Below are 24,215 nucleotides of genomic sequence, written 5' to 3' on the forward strand. Positions count from 1 at the left end.
CATCACAAGCACATGGTGTGCAGTGTGTTGAGGAATAAGAGATGATCCCACGGCCAAGGGAAGTGGAGAACTGGTCTCTGCACCTGGGAGATAGTGAGCCTCAGCTTGCAGGTGCCTTGGTGGTATGCCTTTAATTGAGAGCTTGCCATCTTAAATCAATTCCAGACATTTGATCTCTCTGATGGCTGAGGAATCTGTTGCTGCTACACTGAACACTGGCACAAACACGCTGCCTGGCGATTGATGTTGCCCTTCTGATGTCAAGTCTTTACTCCTCCTGATGCCAAATCCATAGAGTTTTATTCCACTAGGTCATTGGAAAGTGTATTTTGACTTTAACTATTTTCTAATGAAAGAAAAATTTATTCAAAGACATAAACAGCCCTAGACTGAGCCACCTAAGTAAGCTTCAAGAACCTCTAGCATTTGACTTACCCTGGTTATGCAGTTTTAGTAACTAACAGCAAATGATGTTTAGTTCCTGGTTGTGCTTTCTGGCATTCTAACACTAAGCTTTCTTCAAAAAAAAAAAACAAACCAAAAACCAAAAAACCCAAAAAATAACTTTGTGCCTATTTCTTGATATTTTTGGTATTCCAGCATTCATTCCCACTACAATTTCAGGTGTCAGCATGATATTTCAATGCAGATATTGTAAAGAAAGTATCAGAGTACCATTTAAATTTTATTCAAGACCTATGCTATGAACTTTGGATGTGGAAGGCAGGCTCTAAGTGTTTGAGACCTACAGAAGATTTCCATATTTTACTTGCTAGTCTTCAGAAATAATTAAAGATGAGAGATTGGGTAGCCCCAGGTTAGAGTAATTTTTCTCCTACTAATTCAGAGTCTGACCTTGCCTCAATTAGGGATTTTCATTCCCTAAAATCAGTAATTTAGAAATTCTTACTTTAGCTAACAGGTCTAATCAATAGGCTGTGATTAATCTCTCCTGAATTTAGACAGCTGCATTTACATCTGAAGAGGTTGTCCAGGCTCCTGTTGCAGCCGGGGAAGGAAGTATGGACTTCTTGGGCATTATTCTCTGATGTAGTTTAGATGCCTGTCTTCACTCTTAAGTGTCTAATCTCTCTCCTTTGGCCCTAACAGAGCCTTGAACAAGCTCACATGTAATTTGCTAAATACTTATGTTTCCTTAGCTGTCTGTATAGGAAACATCCCTTTAAGATCCCTTTAAGTTTGCAGAAACTTTGGCTTTTCATATTATTGCAATTACTTTTTTTTTTTTTTTTGTCTGTCAATTCATTGCTCAGAGTTGTATTTGATGTGGAACAGAGGTATCAGCAAGCACACCGAAGCTTTAGATATGAATTTCAAGATATACAAACGTGAAAATGCAGGGAAAATGTAGACTGAAATCTGGGCACAGTCCCAAGAAACAGCCATTGAACATTCCTACTCCTGTGGAAAGTGTTAGGCTATATTAAGAGCCACTGTTTTTGATTGATAGTAGAGGGGATTCCAGCCTGGAAGAGTATTTTCAGCATGTTAAGTATGTCAGGCATTTATTATCTTACACATTCTTGCCTTTTCTTCATGTTTTCTGAAGCTATTTTTTCCCACAACCTCTTTTAATATTTTACTACACCCTATATATTCTCTCTGGTACATTGGGCAAGACTCTGCTCGTGTTTCTCTCTTGAACAATAAAGGATCAAATGGTCAGAAGAGCATTCAATTTGTACTGTTAATTATGTGAATTTAAGTACAGCAGTTTCCAGGTTGTAATAACCACAACTCCTTCCTCTTAGGGAATGTCGCCATTTAGACATCGCCGCTGCAGCGGGATTGATCCACAAGGCTTGTAGATTCCTTTATTGAATTGTCAAACAGAATAGTCCTGGAAGATTACTCTCCTTGCTATTTGTGAATTCAGGACAGTCTCTGATTTAGTAGTTACTAGTCAGGAAAGAAAAAATTGTGAAGGGACATCACATGTCCTGAGAGAGGGCAATCACACCCGCAGAAAAAAATAAGACTGTAGGATAATTGTAATTATCTGTATTTTCCTTGGCAACTCTATTGTGTTTTGGGAAAATAGAATTAAGAAATGCAGAGAAAAAATACCTGCTAATGGGATGATTTACATATACTTAATAAAGGCTTTTCATCCGGTATTCATTTGTTAGAAGGAAGTGGAAATTATTTAACTACAGTGTATTCACTGATCATCACGGATGCAGTCAGTGTATCTGCTTTCAAACAATCAATGAAAGCTTCACTTGAACTGCAGAGAAGTTTTCTATGCCTTTGTCATGAAAGTGCAAGGCAGAAATATGTGGCAATACCCCATTTCCATTGCTTGAATTTTGCTTAATTTCAGAGTGTAAATACTCTGTTGAGTATGAATTAAAGCAGTAAAATTATGCAGGAACTCTGCAAAAATTCTTGCAAGAACTAACTGAAATTATAGCAACAGATGAACCAGCTGATTGTTCTCATCTAGCTTTCCATTTCTGTTTGAAAATCATAATGCAGAAAAATTCAGTTCTAGGGAAAAATGGCTTGCAATATAAAATCTTTGCAGACAAAACAGTTTTTTTTTCATTTAAACAAGAAGAACTTTACAAAGGAGACTCTGTCTACAAATAAAGAAGGACATTTGTAGGAAGAGAGAGGGTTATTATTTGAGTGATACATTTGTATCTATAGACATGTAGTGACACAGACAGAAATTAAATCCATGATATTTATCACAGGTACTGACCATGGTACCCAGAGCAGGTAAACCCCACTTTGTACCTGTATGACTGAACCAGATACTCTGACTCATTGCCCCTGGTGCCAGATTAACCGAATTTCCTTTGTGCTTGCATTTATTGGAGTGAAATCAGAAGTCTTTGGCTTTAGTTTTTTGAAATTATTTTTTATTAGGCTGTTTTGTCCAGAGAGAACTTAATTCTCCAGGGAAAAATTCTACATTGCCTAAGGTAAAGCAAAAATCTGGACAGCTGAACTAAGGAGACAAAGAACATTACTTGCAGACAAGGAGTTGGGCTGGAGGAGAGCTGGAAAAGAGCTGCTGCTCTTTCTCTCAGTCACATTGCTCACTGGATTGCTGCCTCTTCAAATCAAGCCAGCTTAACTGAGCAGTTGCCAGAAGTTGAGTAATATGAAGTGGAAATAAGTTTATATAAAACTATTAGCCTCAGTCTGCTTTGATCAGAATTTACTACCCAAAAAAAAAAAAAAAAAAAAGTCAGTTTTACTGTCACTTGATGTGGAGTTATTCCCAAATGTGCATGACACCATGGAGCTGGCTGCCTTCTTTTTGTTGTGGGCCCCTCCCCTGCATTTTTAAAAAGATGTCCACATTTGCTTAATTTACAGACCCAGAGGGGTGTCTTGGAAGGACATCTTAAGTTTTGACTCCCTTCCCACTACCAAGCCCGCTGTTCTAAAGGTACTGTAAGTCTTAAGAGAGAAGGTAACAATTCTGCACTGAGACAGAGCACTCCAATATTCTGTAGATTATGTAGATTAGTCCAAGAGACAGTGCAATATTATGGCATGTAGGGTATTTTCAGTCCATTTGGTCAAAAACAAATCTGGTCTCTTCCTATTTCTTTTCCAGATTCATACCACAATTCTTGAGCTAGAGATGACAGAAGATAAAAAAATGAAATGGCTGTTACTGACCATATTTGCCAGCTAGCTTACTACAGAGCAGGGAAGAAGTCTCCTTTTCTGGGACCTGAGATGAAAAGCTTTTCCCACCCAGAAAAAGATTCAGACATAATTCAAATATCTCAGTTGAAATTCTGGAAAAGCAATTTTTAGTTCCCTTCAAGTCATGGGCTTTCAGGGTTTTCTTATACAAAAATTTCCCAAGCACATCCATTTCAGCTTTAATGGCTTTGTTTTACAGTATATTCTGAGTATTTTGGTGCTGGTCTGTAACTATATTTCTATCACAAATGCAGAAAGGAGAAGTTATTTTGATAAATCCTTTGATCCTATGAATTTGATCTGAGCCCCCCTCACAGAACAGAGATCCACAGGGTGGTCATTTCTGTTAAATACAAAGGGAAAGAGAAAAGAATAAAAATTGTCCCCTTTCAAAAGGCATCCTACTGGAGTGGGGCAGGGGAATGTGGGTGCCTCCAGCATCCTGGAGATCCAGTCTTTAAATAATTTCTTTAAACCAAACTTAAGATACATCCCAGCCCCCAAATTTCATCCTCTATTTAGAATGTCCCTTTATTATTTTTTGGGAAATAAGCAATCATAAATACTGAATATTTTCTGATTATAAAGTAGTGTAATAGAAGAGGGAATGAGCATTACCTGTTGCAAGAGTGGCCTCTTGCCTGGTGGTTGGGGAATATATGGGTTTAAGTTTCTTCAGGCAGACTTTATTCAGAAAGCTGGTTTGAAAAGGGAAAACAACTGCCTGTATTACACACCTGCACTTGTTTGGTAGTGTTACCATCTCTAAATTGCCAGCCTCTTCCTAGTGTAACAGAAAGAATATTTGAAGTTGAAACAAACAACTTATAAAATCAAACACCTTATAAATAGCTTATGGAGGATATGAATTAGATGCTAAACAATATTCAGGAAGGTGTTTAGAAATGGGTTATATGCTAATGGAAAACATTATAACAAATAAATTATAGTCCTTACTATAGATGCATGACAATATTAGATAATATTTTATATAGGAAATACTTTTTGAGACTTGCCTGTTTTCCTGTGCTACTAAAAGCCTGATTGCTGAAGTTTGGCCCAGAATTTGCATTACTGTCTTGAGGGGTTGTTTCAGAGTGCTAGACGGCATTGGAAAATGTTTCCTGATCCCCAGCTGAATATATCTTCCTGCTCTGATTTTTTTCCCCACTGGTTCTGTGATGTGGACCAGGGAAGCCACGGGGAGATACAAGGAGTGCTGGCAATTCACATCAGCTGAAGAAGAACCCCCGCAGTCCCTTAATACAGCTTCAGATGAGTTTTACCTCTTTAATTAACTCCTCCTCAGATACTTCAGATTTTTTATGCTTTCCTGAAGCTGCAGGATTCATTCTTTACTGTTGCACAATTTTACCTCTTTATAAACTTTTCTCCATCATTATTGTAATGATTTCTCATAGGCACAGTCGTGTCAGATTTTTTTCTTTTTTTGCTTACCATTACCAACATATCTAGACAGCTTTAAAGAAAAAGAAGAGACATGCACTTCTTGAAGTGCTGCTCTGCAGCAGAGTGTTCTACAGGAATGGTGCAATATGGTGTGTAGTGCTTTGTATGGAATTATGCATCAACAGATAGTGTAGATGATAAGTCTGAAGTTGATCACTAGGTGGTCTCTGGTGTAACCAAGACCTCTGTTAATGAACCAAGCTTTGTTTTTCTTAAGAGATTCTCCGCCCCAAAGGAACAAATATCGTGGTGATTTTTGTCATATTCAAGGTATAGTTTAGGATTTGCCTACAAGTTGGGGAGATTGTATTAAAGAATATGCTCTCATTAGCTTTCCCTTTCCTCAGTGTCATGTCCTTGTCCTTTAAAGCTATTTGGGTTAATTTAAAATTGTCTTTCATTGCAGTACTTACTGCACGGATCAAATATGTTTTTTGGGAATGCTTTTAGAGAATTAGGGTTTGACAAGGTGCAGTAATATTTATACTCATTTATGTACATTGAAGCATGCAATGGATTCTCTTTGGAGATAACAATTGCCTTTATATTGGTTTTCTATTGCCTTTATATTGGTATTTTCTATCACAAGAAAACTTGTCTGGCTGTCATAAAAAAAATCTTTACTTCTCTAACGGGCAAAGAAATCTAATTTCTTTTGTAGATTTGCACACCATAAGCTCAAGGGCTCTAGTGTATTTTATTACGGTTGCAGTTGACTGATGGAGATTAACCTCCATGCTAATCATTGTAAATGTAAAACCGTCTGTCTCAGATGGTGCTTACTACAAAGATTACTGATGTACTTTGTTCATGCAAACAATAAGGGTTTTTTAGTTGTTTAGAAGCCATTGTAAAATCTGACAAACTAATACATGACTTCTGACCAACTATAATATTTATGGTGCACTTTCAGTCATACAAGATATACTGCTCCTAAATTGGACAGAAAAGAGGAAATGTCTTTGAAGTTGACAGCATTTAAACCCTTTAAAGCATCAATTTTGTAAAGTAATAATATTGTTAGCATTTTTGTAAGTGATTCTTCAAATATTTTATTCCCTGTCATGTGTCTTGCTGAATGAGATGGATGTTTAAGCCTAAAAGAATAATAACAAAAAAGATTGTTATTCTGGAGACTCATATAAGGAGTAAGATATAATGTATATTTTACATTTAGTTCTGAATTTAGCATAGTAATAATATCTAGCCTTGTTAATGGTGGGGTCTTCTGTCTCATGTTTTGGGAGGTTCTAAGGCAGGATTAGACAAAGTTTCCATGACAGAATTTAACCCAAGTCCACGCTGTGCTTTCTTTTCTTTTTAGAGGAAGTCAGAGCAGCACATCTGACCTCACATAAACATTTTCATTAAAGTACTCTGAAAAAAATTTGATGACATTTCTTCACTGAAATCAATGAAAATATCAGAGTGAAAATCTCAGAGGCCCCTCTGGTGCCAGAATTTCCATCCCACCTCTCCCCACCTCAGCACCCATAATTGGTTTGTGCAGATGCAATACTACCTTGTCCCCCTTTGGTCTCAGTGAGCCATGGACCCGCTGGCAGTGACTGTGACCTGAGCACCTGCTGCCACCACTGCAGGCAGTGTTCACCAGAGCCTGTGCAAGTGGGCATGAGCTACAAAGGACTAGTCTGAAGTTGCTAGAGATTTAGGGATTAGTCTTTTCTAAAGGTGATACTTGGGTCCAGAAAAACTGTTGTCATGCATATGAGTGTTAATAAGGGGTGTTTTTATTTTATGAAGGCTGGAAAACAGTAGTTAGGCTAAAATGATGCTTACAAAGTTTTTTTGTCTCCTTTATTGACAGTGGAAAATGCACCGTATCTCTTGCATATGTGTTTGCCACGGTCTTTAATAAAATCTTCACTGGGATAAAACCTGTAAAATGATTTCAAGGTCTTCTGTAGGTAATCAGACATTTCTGTCATACTGCCATTATTGTATTACTAGATGGTATATGTGGAACTAAAAAAATGAGGCATTTTCATAATATAAAAGCTATTAGCATATTCAACTGCAATCACTGCCAGTGATTTTATAGTATCTACATTGGCAGAACCTTAGTTTGCTTGTAATGCTCGAAAGTTTATTACTTATTCATCGGCATCTTAAATTAGACAGCCTCAGTATCTCAGCTCTCTGTAGCAGGGCATGTTGATTAGTGTTTCTAGAAAGATTTGGCATGTTAGGTTGATTCTGGCAGAGAGAGGTGGGTAGCATATGTAGTGCATTATCACTATACGTTTTCAGTGTTGACAGGAACAGAAGGAAGCTGACATAACACATCTTGATAAGTAATACTGCTATTACCAGTGTCACTTTTATCACCAGCTATGAAAAACATTGATCTAGGACTCTGATTTGATGTTAAAATAACATTGGCATGTATTGACATATATAGCATATTGATTTTGTCATGACATTCCTTGGCAGGAACATTATTGTATATTGCTTCAGTTTACTTGTTAGTGTTGCCCTTAATATCTCCTTCAAAATGCAGTAGTTATTTTTGTGCCTTTTTTTCCCCCTAGTGACAAAGATTGTACTTATTGGTTTGGATATGAAATGCTTATAGGTAACATTTTCATATTAGAGTCTGTCATACAATTAATTTCATTGCCAGCAATTCAAGTAATGAACAGATTCAATGTCATTCAAAGATTTCTTTTTTTCGGAATACAAATCAATTTTTGATAATTCCATCAAAATTTGATGTCTGGAACAGCATAGTTTTTCTGTTAAAAATGGTATTTTGCTATTACTTCTGTAATGATTGATGCATCTTTAAGATGTGCCAATCCTTTTATTGCAATTTAAAATTGATTAGAGGTTGCTAACTTCTGAATGTGAGTGACTGGTATCAAAATACTAGGCTGATCTAGTGGAGGTACTCTGGAAAACAACGTGCTGCAAATTGCATAACCCTCCAAAGTACAGGAATTTTGGGTGATATACCAGGCATGGACTCTGAATGGCTGGTGGGAACCTGAGCTGTGAAGCATTTGCTTGCACAAGTTCATGATGACGCAGCACTCCAGATCTCGACGGAGTTGATTTGGCCGTAGACTTTTATTTTCACCATGTAGGTATGACGGGAGCGTGCAGAAAGTGTGGGGCTTTGTCTAGGGCACAAACAGCTCAAAAGTGCATGTTTGGACAAAAAAAGGTCTTTTGTCAGAACTGACAGTTACTTGCTGGAACCTGTGAGACATGAGAGTTGGGACCACAGTGGCTCTTAGTCCCGTGTTGCCTTTGCAGGACTCATCTGCAGGTGCTGTGCAGTGCTTTGTCCTTGCACACAGGCACTGCACCTCTAAAGCTTGGAGGGCCATGTTTAAAGGAGAGGAGACACCACCATTCTCCATCTGGATGGGAGCCTCTTTGGTGTGGAGGATGAGTCATTTGGCTAGCACAGAGCTGTGCTCTGCTTATTAAATTAGGTGACGTGTTACACAATTAGCCTGTATTTGTGCAGCTGGTGACCCAGACTGGCTCAGGTCTCCCGAGCTCTGGAGCTTAGGAAGGGATAATTTGGATCTATCTGTAGTAATCACCCAAGAAAGTTATGACCCTGGAGTGGTGAAGGTGCTTCGGGGAGCCATCAGGAAAAGCCAACTGCAGAAAAGCGCCCGAGCCCCGGCCCTTGGAAGCGGTAAGGACTGACATGGAGCCCCGGGGAGCAGCTCGCTTTGCTCGGCATTCTCAGCTGTGACTCTTTCCAAATTTAGGCCTCTAAACTAGGTATCAGTTTCTTACGAGAATGAGACTATGAAAACTGCCCCGCTGGATCAGCCAGAGTGCCAGTTGTGCAGTGTCCTGTCTCAGGCTGTGTCTGAGAGCTGATGCCCTGAGAACAGTGGCAGAGAGGGGCCAGCGTTACGAGCTGAGCTCACATCTCTCCATTTGCTGGGCAATTACAATACTTCATCATTAGGCACAGACTATGTCAGTGAGTTTCTCCTAATGAAAGTCTTTCATGTTGTTTAGCTAATTGAATATTCACTGGGCCAGAGCAGGGGACCTAAATTGTCCTTTCCTTCCCCATGTCCTGATCAACAGCTAATCCTTAGCTGCTCCTACATTGCTCTAAATATTAAATATTTATATGGATGTGGGGTTTTTTGGTAGAATTTTTGTGTATTTGTTAAATGAATGCCTCTTTGTTACCTTTTACTAACCTAGCATTTTAACTTTTTTTTTTCCTTAAATATTCTGATTATTGGCTTTTCCCCCCACCCAATGATTCAGTTTTCTTCAGAAAATTTCAAGACGCTTTAAATGTTTCTCTACATTCTGAAGCGAATTTTCGTGTTTGAAAATCTCTTACATTTGATGTCAAAATCTATCGGCAAACCAATTCTTGGTGACTTTTTTGTGCATCTTCCTTTGCTGCTACATGAGTAAATTACATTCTTTGCATATTCTTCAAAGATGTCATGCCTCTATTTTATTTTATTTTAGATTTCATTTTTTCAATAATTATATTGTCATTTTATAATAATAACAAGAATGAAAAAGCTTTTGCATTGACCAAGCTCTCATTAGGCTCTCAGAAGTTGTGTTTGATAATTTAGTGAGTGCATTTTTACAATTCCTGGAAAAGTGTGCAGTCAATGTGAACAGAGAAGAAAGATGCAGCTTCAGCAGAGGGTTTATCTAACTGATCAGTTGCAATGATGGATGCAGTATATAAGAATTCTTTCCCAGAATATACTTTCTAAGTGTGTATTTGTGTAACAGATGTTTTAAAGTGGTGACAAACAGCAAAGAAAAAAAAAAGAAACAAAAAAGGAAGATAAATATCTTAGAAGTGATGTAGAATTCAATGTTCCTGACTAAGAAATACTGCAAAAGAATTTTTCAGGATGTTTCAGGCTTGTTTCACCAGGTATGAAAGGCCACACGGCTGCAAATGCGTGAATAACACATTCAAATAAGTCATCCCCTGTTAGCAGAGACACATTCTCATGCTACCCAGGGAAGAAGTAATGGTAGGCTATTTCAATAAATCCATTTGCACCACAGTAATTTTTTTATTTTGCAGTTGTGGATGTCCAGCAGTCCCTAGGTGATTGATTCACTATCTGTACCTCCACTGACAGATAATAACCTTTAAAAATAGTCTTGCAATCTGATGCACATGTTCCAAGAAAGATAAACTAAGTTTGGATGAGAAAACAACTTCTGAAGTGTGCCACATTGGTAATTAGGGTTGAAACAAGCTGATAGTTTAGAATTTGGTCTTCTGAAGTGATACAGCATAATTCTTATGGAACTGTTCTTTTCATTAGTCTTCATGGAATGAAATGCATTTTTAACACTTCAAGTAGCAGGTGCAAATGTATGAAAGCCTGTTTTATTTTTATTTTGGTGTAATCTCAAAAACATCATAAAATCTTGCTCAAGTCTATTTTTTTTATTAAAAAAATTCATTAAACTGTAGAGTTTCATGTGAGCAAGGCCTAGTGTATTGTTATAGGACAAGTATATAGTCTGCTGATCTAGCTATTTGCAAAAGCAAATCCCAAATTCTTGACACGTCACCTCCACCCACATAACATTCTCCCGTCTTTCATTTGAACACACACACACGCACAAAGACACACACTTGCTACACATACCATGCCAAAGCCTCTTAATCCTGAATGCTCTATTGAATGTTTGAGGTTCTAGTCAATTTGGAGTGAAAATGCAATGACTAAGAAATAGTCTGTGTCCTATGTAGCAGACAAGGAGTTCTTAAGCAGACCTGATTTTGTTTTTGTAGCACAAATCCTTCTCTATAAATCTTTTTGGCTGTTGAATTTTGCCAAGAACAGCTGTGGGTCAGTACAGCCTTAAATCTTGTGTTTATTTAGCATTAGTGAGGAGCCAAACAAAAATGTCTGCCAATTGTTTCAAATCTGTGATTATGTACATTTCTCATATGCATTGTTTTGGAAGAAGAATTAAGGCTGATGGCAGATCAGATGTGCAGATCCTTCCCCTGCAGCCTTCTGGCTTGTTTCTGACCATCAGGTGCTGCCGTGGCTCTTGGCCACTGGCAGGCAAGGGGCAGGTTCCAGTGAGTGCTGCAAAACAAAACCTGCCTCCTCACAGCTATCTAAAGCTCCTTTTTTGCTCCACAAATCCTTCTTCCAAGGCCTTAGTGTCAGGATTTTTGAGTCAAATGCTTCTCCAACTCTGGAAGGTTGTAACACCATTACAACATTCAATAATTGTATCTGACAGTTCTGACTAGGAAAAGACTTTAGCAGAGGGAAGGTTTCAACCTTTGGCAATCTGTTTTCTGATGCTGATGGTGGAAGATCTCTTTCAGATCTTATGCTGAAAAACACATCTGAGAAAGAGACATCTGAAAATAATCTGGTAGCTGGGTCATTCATCAGCACTGTAGGAAACGTGGGTGAGTTTATTCTTGTCATTCAGAGAGACATATTCAAAAGCACTTCTGTCTCTCCATTCTGGTGCTTCCACCAATAATTCCCTCCTGGATTCAAGGCACCATCCAGATAAAATAAATGAAGCCAGATATGTTCTATTAAAAGGTTTTGTTCAAGCAAACTGACTTTTTTAGTGTGGAAAAATACTTAAATGAAAAATTCCTGGTACACGGCAGAACTGCAAAGGAGATGGGATCTCCTATGTGCAGTGGCAATATAGAGTTTGTTGAGGCAACATGCAAAAAAACAAAGCATCTGACTTCTACTAAAATTAAAGGCAACCTTTTCAATTACTGAAATTTCATAATCTACTAGTATATTTGGTAATTTTCTAGAAGAATCTTTTTTGGAAAACAGAGTAAAAATAATGGGTTTGGTACAAGAGCTCTTTTAAGTTACTGCAAAACCAACTTCATTGATTTCCTTAATTTTACAATTCTTTTCTTCGTGCCGATTTCTGGCTAGTTAACAAACAAGGCAGATGCAGAGTCAGAGACTAGAGCTGGGAGACAAATACTGCATGAGGGAGCAACTTTTTGGGGGAACACATGTCAGTGATTACACTTGCTTTAAGAGTCAGAGAATGGGTGTTTTAGGGAAGAGGACTGGGCTGTGGGTATATTTGCCTTTTGCTCATCTTGGGTGCCTGAGTTTTCCCTTTGACCTGTAGTCTCTGCTCTAATCAAAACCTCACCTAGATAGCTGTGGCAAGACTGAGCTCCTTTTTTCCTGAAGAAAGAGCTGTAAGCTGTAGTCAATAGGAACGTAAAGTCCAACACCAAGAAAAAGAATTTGACATAAATAGTGCAGCAGTGCCTTTTTTTGTAAAAACTGAGTTTAGAATGTTTTAAAATAATCCAAAGATTTAGTGTAAAGTGTGCATAGTTAAAATTTTTTTTGGATTGCCAATACATTGCTGTGAGGATGGTCTTGATACAAAAACCCCTAGAGTTTTAGGGATTTTAATTTTTTTTTTTTTAATTTGAGATGAGCTATGCTTCTGTGTTATGTAAACTAATTAAGCTGTTCAGAAGACATTGATTATGAACCTTTCACAGATTGTGCCTTGTGCAGGCAGATAGGAGAGCTTTATTAAAAATGCTTGTCATTTCTTAATATTGTTCACAGGACATATAATCTCTGGGATAAAGAATATTTGCAAGAGTCATTTGCTGATGCAGAACAAGGACTTTTATTAAGTCCAAATCTGTTTATTATCTGTAAATCTTCTAACTTGTCAAAACATTGGATGAAAAAGTAATGCATGAGTTATAGAGTCTTTTCTGTTGAATTTAAATGAAGGATATATATTTGATATCCGGTTTAATGATCCCTACTCTTGAAAATTAAAACTATGACTGATATCTCAAACTAACAAAATGATAACTGAAATGCTTTCACTTTTTTTAAACTTTATATTAACCTCCTATCTTAATTTGAAGTTCAGTTTCCATCTTCATCCAAGATACATTTCTTCCCTTTTCAAAGCAAAGACCAAGTTCAGAAACTCAGAATCATACTTGTTTTCACTCAATTCTTGGGTGAAATTTGACTTATTTCAAGTAACTTTAAGAAAAAATGGTCCAAAGTTATAAAAAAAAATTAAAATCATCATTTCTTCTGAAATCTTGTAAGATTCTCCTCAATCCAGGCATTTTAGAGCACTGCAGTAAGCAAGGGATGCTTCCCCTGAACCTGTCAGCTCTGCTTTTGGAACACAGCAGATTCATCTCCCACTAAGGCAAAAGGAGCAAAGGTCTCTTTGAATGGGTACAGAATTTTGGGCTGTAAAACCTGGAATTTGAAGAAGAGGGCATGTGTTTTTAGCTGATAGAAACCACAGAGCAAGAGAGCCTTGACTTACAAAGGCTCCTAATGTCATCAGAATGCTAAAAGTCCTTTACAGGAGGAGGGACAGAATCCATCCTGTGTAATGTATGTCAGCAGTGTCACTTTATGCACTGCTTGAGGGTAATCAGTTCTCCCTGGTGTTGAGTGTGGCTTAAGAATCTTATGAAATATACTGGAATTACTGCCAGGGCTAGCCTTGATTGTAGAGAGTTTATTTTGGGATATTATAGGAAATACAGGCTTTGAACTATTTTAAGGTGATGAAAGTATTTATAAAATCTCTGATGTTGTAGTTCTATCAGTAAATTCTGTCAATTCAATTGCTTCTTTAATCTAAAGCGATGATTATGACATTCATGCCTTCCTCCAATTTCCTAGAATGAAGATACAACATGGTAGTACAAATACATAGGAATTAAGTCCTGAACCTACATTGCTTCTTACTACCTGCCAAAATGTTTTCCATTGCATTGTCACCTGCATTCTAATATTGGGAACTTCTGAAGAAAGTATCTGCAGACAGCATATAGAGTTATGTTAATTTCAATTAGGTTCTCTCCCCTTTTTTATAATCCATTGAGCCTCCGATCCTTTTAGTTAGTTTGCAGCATCTATGGAAAGAATGTTATTTACACATTTTCAACTGAAACACCAAAGTATTCTTTGTAACACTGACTGGATTTTGCTTAAGTTTGGGAGACTCTTCTTCAGAGCCCTGACATCAGTAGTATACTTGGACATGAGGTGTTTTCTCACTTCCCAGATTTGTTGTCTAAAGAAATTATGCTTGTTCTTGGTGCAAAATGTACAGTCGGCTGTTCTCCAACAGTTCTTCCATTCTTTCTCCTACACTCTAAAATATCTGAGGAATGGTACACGACTGTATTTAGTGAATAATTATGCCAAAGTGGAAAAGTAACAATATTTTTTAATGAGGAAAAGTCAAGTTTATATATATATGATTTAAAACTATTTCATAAGTAAAAATAAAGTTATTTAATTGGAACAAGTGTAACTATTCTTCCCAACAGATAAAGTCATATGAAAATGACCCTAGCACTGCAAAACACACAGTATTCTTGATATCTGGGAAAGCTCAAGTTAAATGTTTAAAGACAGCTGCTTTTAAATGATTAACACAGAGAAGAAAACAAGATTCTAAGTTTATTATCATGCCCTCCTGTGAATGTGCAGAAGAAGCCAACAGCCATTCAGCTTTACCTTATTGTTTGCTAGTAGCTGAGTGCCAGAATAATTACTCTTTGTAGCCAGCATTCTTCTGGGCCCACACAGACCTACTCAGAAAATAGCTCATTAAAAGGACCTCTGAAAGTCCTAGCTGAGAAGGGGAAAATATGACCTCTTCTTCAGTTTTATCATAGACATTTTGTTGCTGCTTTTTCATGTTCATTTTTGATTTATCTTCCAACTGTGCTCTACATACTATACAGCCAGCAGTCTGCAGGAGGAGGCGTCTGAATTATCAACCCTCTGAGTTTTATTTTTAGGGGACAGGTAAGAATGCTTGTAGATGAGCTTGTATTGATTATTTGTTAAATGCCTGGCACAGATGACTGTAAAGGGTGCAGCTTCTGATGGGAACCCTATTGCTGATAATACAAGGTGAAGTAATCAATTTCTTAGAGATTAAAATTTTAACTGCCTTCCCCTATGTGTGCTTTGTTTAAAAGCTGAAAATTTAGCAGCAGGTATTTCCAAAGTACTCTGTGTATCCCTAATGTACCCTCAATGAGAACTCTGTTCTCTTCTTTATGGAAGGGAGCTGAGGAATATGGGTGAGCTGGTATTACAAGACTTTACTGCTGTCTGCTGAAATGACAGTAGGAAAAAAATGATGTCAGATTAACTAGAAGCCCTCAGTCTGGTCAATATGGAGTAGATAAAGACTGAGGTTTTAATTTGCCTGTGTTGAAATCTATGACAACATTACTTTTCTTTTTTCAAAATACCCTTTCCTGACTGATAAAAAAGCTTGTTAAATCCACAGGCCAAATGGCTTTTTGAATCTTGGAAAATATATTTGAGAGTATGTCATGATCATTTAGTGAGGTAACACGAAAACATGAAAGATGTGCTATTATCTGTCTTTGGAATGTGAGTGGCAGCAGTATTGCCTTTTGAAAATTTAACACAATTCTTTATTGAGCTCCAAAAATATAGTTCCTCTGCAGTACCAGTGCCCAGACACAAGTTGTAGCAGTTTGGGAAAGGAGATACCTATTGAAGATGTGATTCTTATTTTAAAATAATAGTAATAGCAGAGTCCAAACACAGGAAAGAATCTGTGCTGCCAGAAGCAAATCACATCAGCCTTTACTTTCCTCCTGCCAGATCAACTATTTTAAAATGAGTTTTTACTTTTCAATTAAATAAAACTTGTCCAAAACATTTTAACTCTCAAAATCCCTTACTTCCTACAGTTTTAATAAATGAAAATATTTTAATAAACTAAACTGAAAAAGCCATCAAAAACATAAATTTACTTTTAACAAGTTTTATTTAGCTGAGAACAGACAGCAGTAAAGGGGAATATTAGAGGAAAAGGAACAGACAGCAGTAAAGAGGAATATTAGAGGAAAAGGAAACTTTTAGGAAAACAGAAAATCAAAATGAGGAGACAGCTGTCAGTGGAGACATGCATGTAGCAGCTGCAGGTTGTGTATGAGCATGTCGCTGCATTTTGGTGTTTGGATGAGAGCAGGTGGAGCGCGTTGTTTGTATCAGGGCAGGAGGTAATGACAGGATCTGTTAACCTGGGGCATGGGAATGGGAACATTAAATCTTACAGAGGTAGCTGCAATCTCTGAGGGGGGAGTGTTGGCAACTGTCTTGTATCCTCTCCTGAAAAGAATTTTCTTTGCTGAAAGTGCTGGCAGTGAGAATGAATTTGAACCTGAAGCTGTAGTCCTTTGCGTAAGTGGACAATTTTTCTTAGAGTAAATGCTACAATTAACAGGTGACCATGGTACAAAGGACCATGGTTGTTCATTTCTTCCTGTCAGACTTGGATGACTGGCGTGTTCACACTGTGTTGGAGTGTTTTGGATGGAGTCATACCTGGGGAAACAGAGAAAAGATTTTGTGAAACAAATGATGTTGTGTTTGCAAAATATTGCTAAAGTGCTCTTGCTAACAGCAGGTTTGTGCCAAAGCTCTGAGAGCCCTGACATCCAGCATGTCCTCATAAGGGTCCATGAGGGATTTCACACACAGCTGTTAACCTGGAGAAGTTTGAAGTGTAATTCATCTGCTGAAGTGGGGCTGTACCAGTCCTCCTTCAGTTGCATCTAAACAAAACAGCAAAGCAGTGCTTCAAAACTGAGCAGAAACCTTGCACAGGTGGCAAGTGCTCAATCTCATCTGCTGAATCCAAATCACTACCAAACCTGAAGGGAGTAAGACCAGATACCTTGTGCAACTCTGGAGAAGCATATATAGAGATGCAAAAATTTCTAGTCACTCTAATTGGAAAATTAGCAGTCTACTCACACACTTATAATGTTATTAATTCCCTTTCCCTTTTCCCTGACAGGAACACGTTGAAGGAAGCACTTCTCAAAACCAACATTTATACAAGCCCTTTTGCTAGTCAAGATATTAAGAGAATGAGGCCGTTGTTATTAAGGCAGATGATTTTTCACAGGGTGTGTTTGGTCCCTCAAGCAGCTTTCTCAAACCCTCATGCACTAACTCATGCCCAGCTGGAGCCACAGCCCTTTGTGCAGAAGTAGAAAGCTTTACTACTATCCCTTTGGCTTCTTGGAGAGTGAGCTCTGTGTGTAATCCTACAGTCTTTGCAGATACAGGGGGGGTTTCAACTTGTTCATTGCTGATTCCAGTGTGTCCTGGTGGTCTTGGGCTGATGCTTGGTATTCTGAATTTATCATTTATTTTGTATTCAACTAGACCACTAATGCCCTGAGTTTATCCATTTGGGAAAGGCTTTTGTGTACTACCTCTCACACTTCCTCTCTCTTCAATCTGTTTTCTCCTAGCACCTCCTCATTGCACTGGTCAGCCAAGTGCACACAAACTCTCACACACATGGGACTTATATTATGCTGTAGTCTAGGTACAGACATATACTTGAAGTCCAAATGATCCTATTATTGCAGCTCAGTTGTCTCACAGTTAAAAGCAACCTAGACAACTTTCTCATTTCTTTGTCTTCTATTTTCTATGTATTGTTATGGAAGCTGCCAGCATCTCCAGTTGTTTGCAGGAAGTTGGATGATGTTGATGGTGGGGCTTACCCTGTGCTTTGGGCCCACTTGAAGCTATTTTACTGTCTTTGTTAACAGTTTATTTGTTCCTCCTTCATCAGTCAGCACATCCTAAATCTAAATTTAATAGTGTTTGATGTGTTTTATGTATGCCACATACCGATTCTTTGCTTGCTTTGTTGTCCTTAATAGCAGCACACAAGGTTACATTCCTGTAGCGAGTAACAACTTATTATTAATGATTTGTGCTTGTAACCCTAAGGCTCCTATTTCACACTTGCACTTTCAAGGCTTCTGCTATAATCTTGTACTTTTGGAAGCAGCTTTTAAAATCCCTTGTTTTTCTTCAACAGCCTTCAAGCTATGATAGCATGACATGTAGTATTAACACATACATATCCTCTTTCTGGAGTCACGCTGTAGTTAATCCATTGTACAAAATTAATGGTCTGCTAGGAGATTAGCTCAATTGGCTAAAGCATATGCTAAGAATGCCAAGGTTGTGGGTTCAATCCCTGCCCACTCACAACACAAAAAATGGGTTGGACTTATTGGTCCTTATGAGTCCCTTCCAACTCAGACTATTCTGTCATTCTATCAGTAAGAGGATGTACCTTTCAACACATGCAGGGGTATGTGCAGGCATAGCTGTGATGCTGGGCACCACCTGCTTCCAAAATGCATTGCTTGCAACAGTGTCACTGGTGTGTTCCCAAACTTGCTCTGCAATGTGCTTTTGGAAGGAGAACAGCGGAGATGCTCACCTGTGGTGGCTGCACCACTGGGCTTGGTTCTCCTCTGGTGTGGCAGGCAGGGTTAGCAGTGCCCCGCGTGTGGTGGCAGGATGTCGGGTGAACGTGGTGGCACGTGAGCCTCAGCTCTGTGGGGAGGGAGCTGCTCTGGCTGAAACCCCTCTGCTCCTCAACCACTCAGACATTTTGTGACACCAAAAGGCAAATGGCTGATGTGTGATACTATAAAATTGAAGTTCCTTGCTAGCATCATCCCACAAGACTGATGTCCCAGCTCTGACAGATGTAAGGAGGGATTTATTTATTCTCCCAGTGCTTGATTTGAAAATGATACCCTCTTATTGATAGCCACAGCTTTTGGGAAAACACAATGAGGGGAATTATGTAATATAGATTAATGAGAACATGCTTTAAGGTTGCTGTGAGGGTAACAGCAACATTTTGGGACTCTCTTACAGGGAGAAATTGCAAGAAACTTACAGGAAAAAAGAATAAATTCTAATTTTCAATTTCTCACTGAGTAATCAAGTCAGAATTGTTCAAAAATGGACTGAAAATCAGGATCTGTTTTGCCTCTCTGCTGTACTAATGTGACTGACCAGTGTGGAGCCTGTTTTTTTTTGGGCAGAGGTATCATGACATTGCATAAGCATATATTATGTATATCAGTTTTTAAATGTATCTGTTAATGTGCTACTGTGAATGCTTTACATATGAAGGCATAAGTCCTATGACCTTGTAAGTACTCCAGTTTTGAGGCAGATATTTTTCTTTATCTGCAGGCACTGGATTCGATCTGAAGTCTCACATTTCCCAAGAAGTCTTCTAACAATGATCAATATAAAAATATTTGATAAACAATCCATGTGCATGTTAGACAGCACCAGTTTTTTTGTTTTGATTTTTCAGTCTACTTTTGTCAGGCCTTGACTGCCTTTTGTGGAAGGCTAGATGGCAAGCCTGGCCACACAGTGCAAAATCAGCAATAAGATTTCAGCTTAATTTCTGGTTGATCCACACAGCAAAATGAACACAGGACAGCCAGAAGGAAGTGGTGATTCCCTGCTGAGGGAGAAGCTAGGGGCAGTCTGGGTATGGGACAACCTAGCTGTGGTTTTGTACATGGGTGATGGACTAGAGCAGCTTGGGATGTTACAACACAGTGTTTTAACTTGGGAGATGTTGCTTAGGAAGTTTCAGAGACTGAAAGCAAATAAGCAGTTTAAGGATGTCAGTGACACTAGAAATATAATTTAAAGATCCACGTCATCTTAGGGATGACCATTTAGTCACACTGCATTTAATTAAGTCAAGTAAGCATAACAGGCAAGGTATTTTACTTGCCCTTAGCAAAAGGAGGAAATTAAATGTTATTTTTACTTACTTTTCATCAAACTTAGCTGCATATGTGTAGAGCAGTATCAAAGAGCAATTACAGTCGTATAAAGTCTGCTGGGCTGAAGAGCTAATTAAAATGATGTTTGAAAAAATCACTTAATCTGAATGAGCTCTTGCATTTTGAATAATAGATTAAAATTTTTTACTATTATTCATTTGCTCTTTCTAGTGCTTTACACAAATTACACATTAATTTTCAAAAGATATTTGTCTGCATTTGAGTGTGTGTTGATATAATGAAAGAAGAACAAATGATTTGCTGAAGGTGATAAAATGGGCATATCATAAAGCTTGGGAAAGCTTCTGGACCACAGTTATCCTTGGGAACTTTGGCACAAACTTCATCTTGACTGTAATTTCATTCTGGATTTTTGGAATGGGTTTAGCTTTTTCCTCTGAAGTTTCACAGAGTGAAAGTTAGTGTTCAGATGATCATCTGCTGCTGTTTGTAAAAGGTTTTAGAAAAGCAGAGCTCATTACACAATAAACAGCTAATCCATATTAGGCTACTGTGATAGCTATAATGAGCCAGGATATGAAGATAGGCTGAAGATTCTTACATCTCATTCACTGATAGTTCCATCTGACTAGATTTTTCTCTGTCTTGAGGAGGAGGCAATGTCTCTGTCATTTGACTTTAGTCTGAACATATAAAAGGAGTTGAAGGAGAGATTACAGAACTCAAGCTGGGTTTTTGGATGGCCCCACTCCCTAGCTGGGTGAATGGTGTTAGCTGCGCTCTCTCTGAGTGTCAGAGCTATACTTATCACTCAGGAATTGTGGGCATGTGAATTTGTGCTCTGACCAAAACAGTGCTTCAGTCAACATGTTTCTATTTCATGATGTACGCACTTGTTATTTTGCTATTATTTACTCATAATTTCCTTTTCTGTCCTTTAAACAAATAAATATCTTCAAAGGAAGAACTAGAGGTTTCAAGAATGAGGTTTTCTCAGGGTGTTGTTTTATTAATAGAATGACTTACATTAACAAATCACTGGAAGAAGTGGTACCGTGAACCGGCATATTGAATTTCACTTTAGCAATCTGTATTCCAGAAGGAAGTCCTGAGAAGCAATCATTGACAATGGAACCTCTATTTAAATTACAAAACAGGCAGCATGCTGACTGCATATAGAGCATATGAGAGATTAAATAGAAGAGTTCGTTTATGCTCATAAGGTAATGAAGACAATAAGAATGGGCTCTACAACTAAGGACTACAGAAGCTGTGGTAATGAAAACAATAATTAATATAATTTAAGTTACTATCCCCAGGGTAGCTGTAAATTGATGGTATTAATTATGCAACAAGCCTGTTTGTAAATTGATGACATAGGAGCACATGGAAGTCATCTAGAATAATTTTTTTGTTTTGAAGTTTTTTGTCAATATATTATGCAGCTGCCAATAGACACCAATGGATAGTCAAAGGTTATTTATATTAGACGCTATAATTCATATTCTTCAAAAAGTAATTAATGTGAAGGCTCCAATTATAAACAGTCTGTTATTTCATATGCAAAAGATTTATTATGTAATATAAACCAGAATTCCTTAGTATTGAATTCAATAGATGTCACATTTAGTATTTTTCTGCCACTGTAACTGTATTGATTCAAGTGAATTCCAGCAGCAGGGAATGTATGATATTGAATTACCTCTGCTGTTGCTACTGATTACGGAGAAGAGATGATAAGAAGTTTAATATATTTTTAATATATATTTGAATTTTAAGTTTTTTTTGTCTTTATTGTTTACCTCTACATATCAGAGTGGCTATTAACAGATGTAATGAAGTGCTGGAGGTCCAGTCTGTTCATTTTTTTTCAGTTCTTCAAGGTTAGAAACGTCAGCCAGAGAGAGAAATGGTAAATGAGATGAGCATACAAAAAAGGTGCAAAAATATTATTCTACCTCAAAGAAGGAAGCAGTATGTAACAGTTCCTTCTGCTTCACATTGTTAAATGAAAATTTTAATTTTAAAATGTCAAAGTATGTTTGCTTATCTTAAGAAAAATATATAAAATGAAAGTAAGCACTTAGAAGTAATTTAAAGTGACAAATATTTTTCTTTTGTTTTCCCTCAGTGGCAATGTTTGTGTTTTCTGGCTAGTCATGTGATATTTGCTTGTCTAGGTTTCTGTGAAGCAGTTTAGATTGCATGACCAGTTTTACCTGCTGGAAGTACCTGTTTCTCAATTGCTATGAGTGAAACTAAGAGGAGCACAGTCCTGTCACTGCTTAGTGCAGTATCTAGCAACTCGAAGGTGTTTGAAATGCAGTAATTGTATTTGCTTGTGTATGCTTTCTAAACTTTAAGAAAATAATATACACTAGGGGAATATAAATAATGCCATAATTTAATCTCCCACCAGAAAAAAAAAATCTTGTTTGTCTATTTTTATGTATTTTCCAATCATAGGTTTAGCTTGCAAGCAATTTTGGTGATTATTTTCACAATGTCTTTAGGCCAAAGACAGCAAGGTTTTCTTTGTGTGTTCTGTAATTTTGCCACCAAAGCAATAAAATTGGAAGTGCAGGCTAAGACACATATAAAATAAGGTGATATCAAGATGTCTCCATTACTGTGCAACAGCCTGGAGCCACTAGTCTAATTTCTTGTTTGTATTTCCTTGTTACAAATATGCAGATAAAATAGTGGGAGTTTAGCAATGCTGACACATTATATTAGAATTTGCCATAAATCTATTTGTGTTTGGGCTTGCTATTTGCACACTTATTCCCGCTCTTTTTCTTTTATAAGGAATATTTTGCCCTCTGCCTCAAGAATGTCCAGTGATACAAAACAGCTGCTGTCAAATGTCAAAGCAAGAGCATGACTAAAGGGTGAGGTAGAGGGAGAAAATGTCTTTAAAGACAGCCAAGGTAGTCAAAATCATCAGCTGCACTTCCTAATTAGAGAGAGAAGATGAAAGCAAAACGACAGGTCTTCAGGAAAGCAAAGGCCATCTCTAGCTGATTTTAGTATAGACCCAGGTATAGTGTAAGGCTGCAGTGAATTGTGTCATCTGTACAGAAATCAGTAATGCTGATGTGATGCTCCTGCCTGTGTGCAGGTAATCCTGCCCCTTGAAGGCACCTTTGGGTGCAGCAGGTGCTGGGCTGGAGGCTGCATCCCTGGCTGGAGGCTGCATCCCTGGCTGTGTCGTGGGGACTGGCAGCTGCTCGCTAGCGATGGTACTCTGCTGGCTTTTAAGGTGCAAGGACTAAGTATTTATTGTGCTGGCTAATAATATTCAAAAATTGTGTTGGTCTGTTATGAAAAGCAATGATCAGACTCAAGTACCTTAGCTCCTGAGAGAAGGACAGAGCTGTTGTTTCTCCTTCACATAAAGTAACAAGCCAAGCTCCTGGCATGGTGCAGCCTTTAGCTGTTATTCTTTCACTGTTGATTCAGGCCATGCATTATATATTCTAGTGCTAGGTCACTTGTGTGAAATGGAGGGGGAAATAAAATTAGGAGAGCACCTCGTACCTGCACACCTGGATGTGTCTGAGAGAGCACAGTTGTTCCAAACTGTAGAGGAAAGAGCAGTTGTGACAGCATTTCTGCACATAACCTGCCTCTGTTTTGCACAAGCACTCCAGAAGACAGCAGTCAAAGTAACTAATATTTGCCTAGAGTTTTTTAAAACTGGAAATCTGTGTCCATCATTTTAATATTCCAGCCACAAGATGATCAAATAATGTAAACCATAATTCTACTCAGTTCCATAATTGCTATTTACTTACGGATGCAAATTACAAAGAAGCATAATGAGAGTCATAGCTTTTCAATTTGTTTCACTTTAAGCAAGCAAGCAAGCAAAAAAAAAGAAGCTGAGGCAATAATCATGTTTTCCTTTATGATTCAATACAGTTCAACCCTCTGCATATTAGAGTTCATTGAAAAGACAATTAACAGTCATAAGATTTACATAAGATACAACAAAGGAATGTCAGTGTACTTCATAGTTTTGAATCAGGAAAAAGAATTTTTTACACCAACAAGTAGAGGGAAAGTCAGCAAGTCAGGTTCAGTGGTTTGGGGTGTGGCTCCCTCTATTTACCTGGCGAAGGCATGTGCAGTTCCTCTTCCTGATATCTGGCAAAGCAACTGAGAGTTTTACAATGATGTGGACTTCTTTTCCCTTGTCCATCTCCTGTGAAGGGGACTCAAGTGATTGGAGAGCACTGTGATAAAATCAAACATTTAGGTGAAATTGCCTTCATTTAGTCACTCTTGTCTTTGGTGCATTCAGGACGTATATACACAGTCCTACGGAGATGGCAACAAGGGGGAGGGAGAAATAAGCAGACATAAAACCACTAGTTGGTGTATG

At 37.9% G+C, this 24,215-nt stretch overlaps 1 protein-coding gene across 6 annotated transcripts in view; it reads left to right on the top strand.

Moving 5' to 3' along the window:
- The window catches only part of LOC119699896 (muscular LMNA interacting protein), a 103,443-nt gene that overhangs the window by 17,164 nt on the left and 62,064 nt on the right, over positions 1-24,215 (top strand). The window lies entirely within an intron of this gene.

The sequence above is a fragment of the Motacilla alba genome, chromosome 3 (genome assembly GCF_015832195.1).
Source record: "Motacilla alba alba isolate MOTALB_02 chromosome 3, Motacilla_alba_V1.0_pri, whole genome shotgun sequence".
NCBI lineage: Eukaryota > Metazoa > Chordata > Aves > Passeriformes > Motacillidae > Motacilla > Motacilla alba.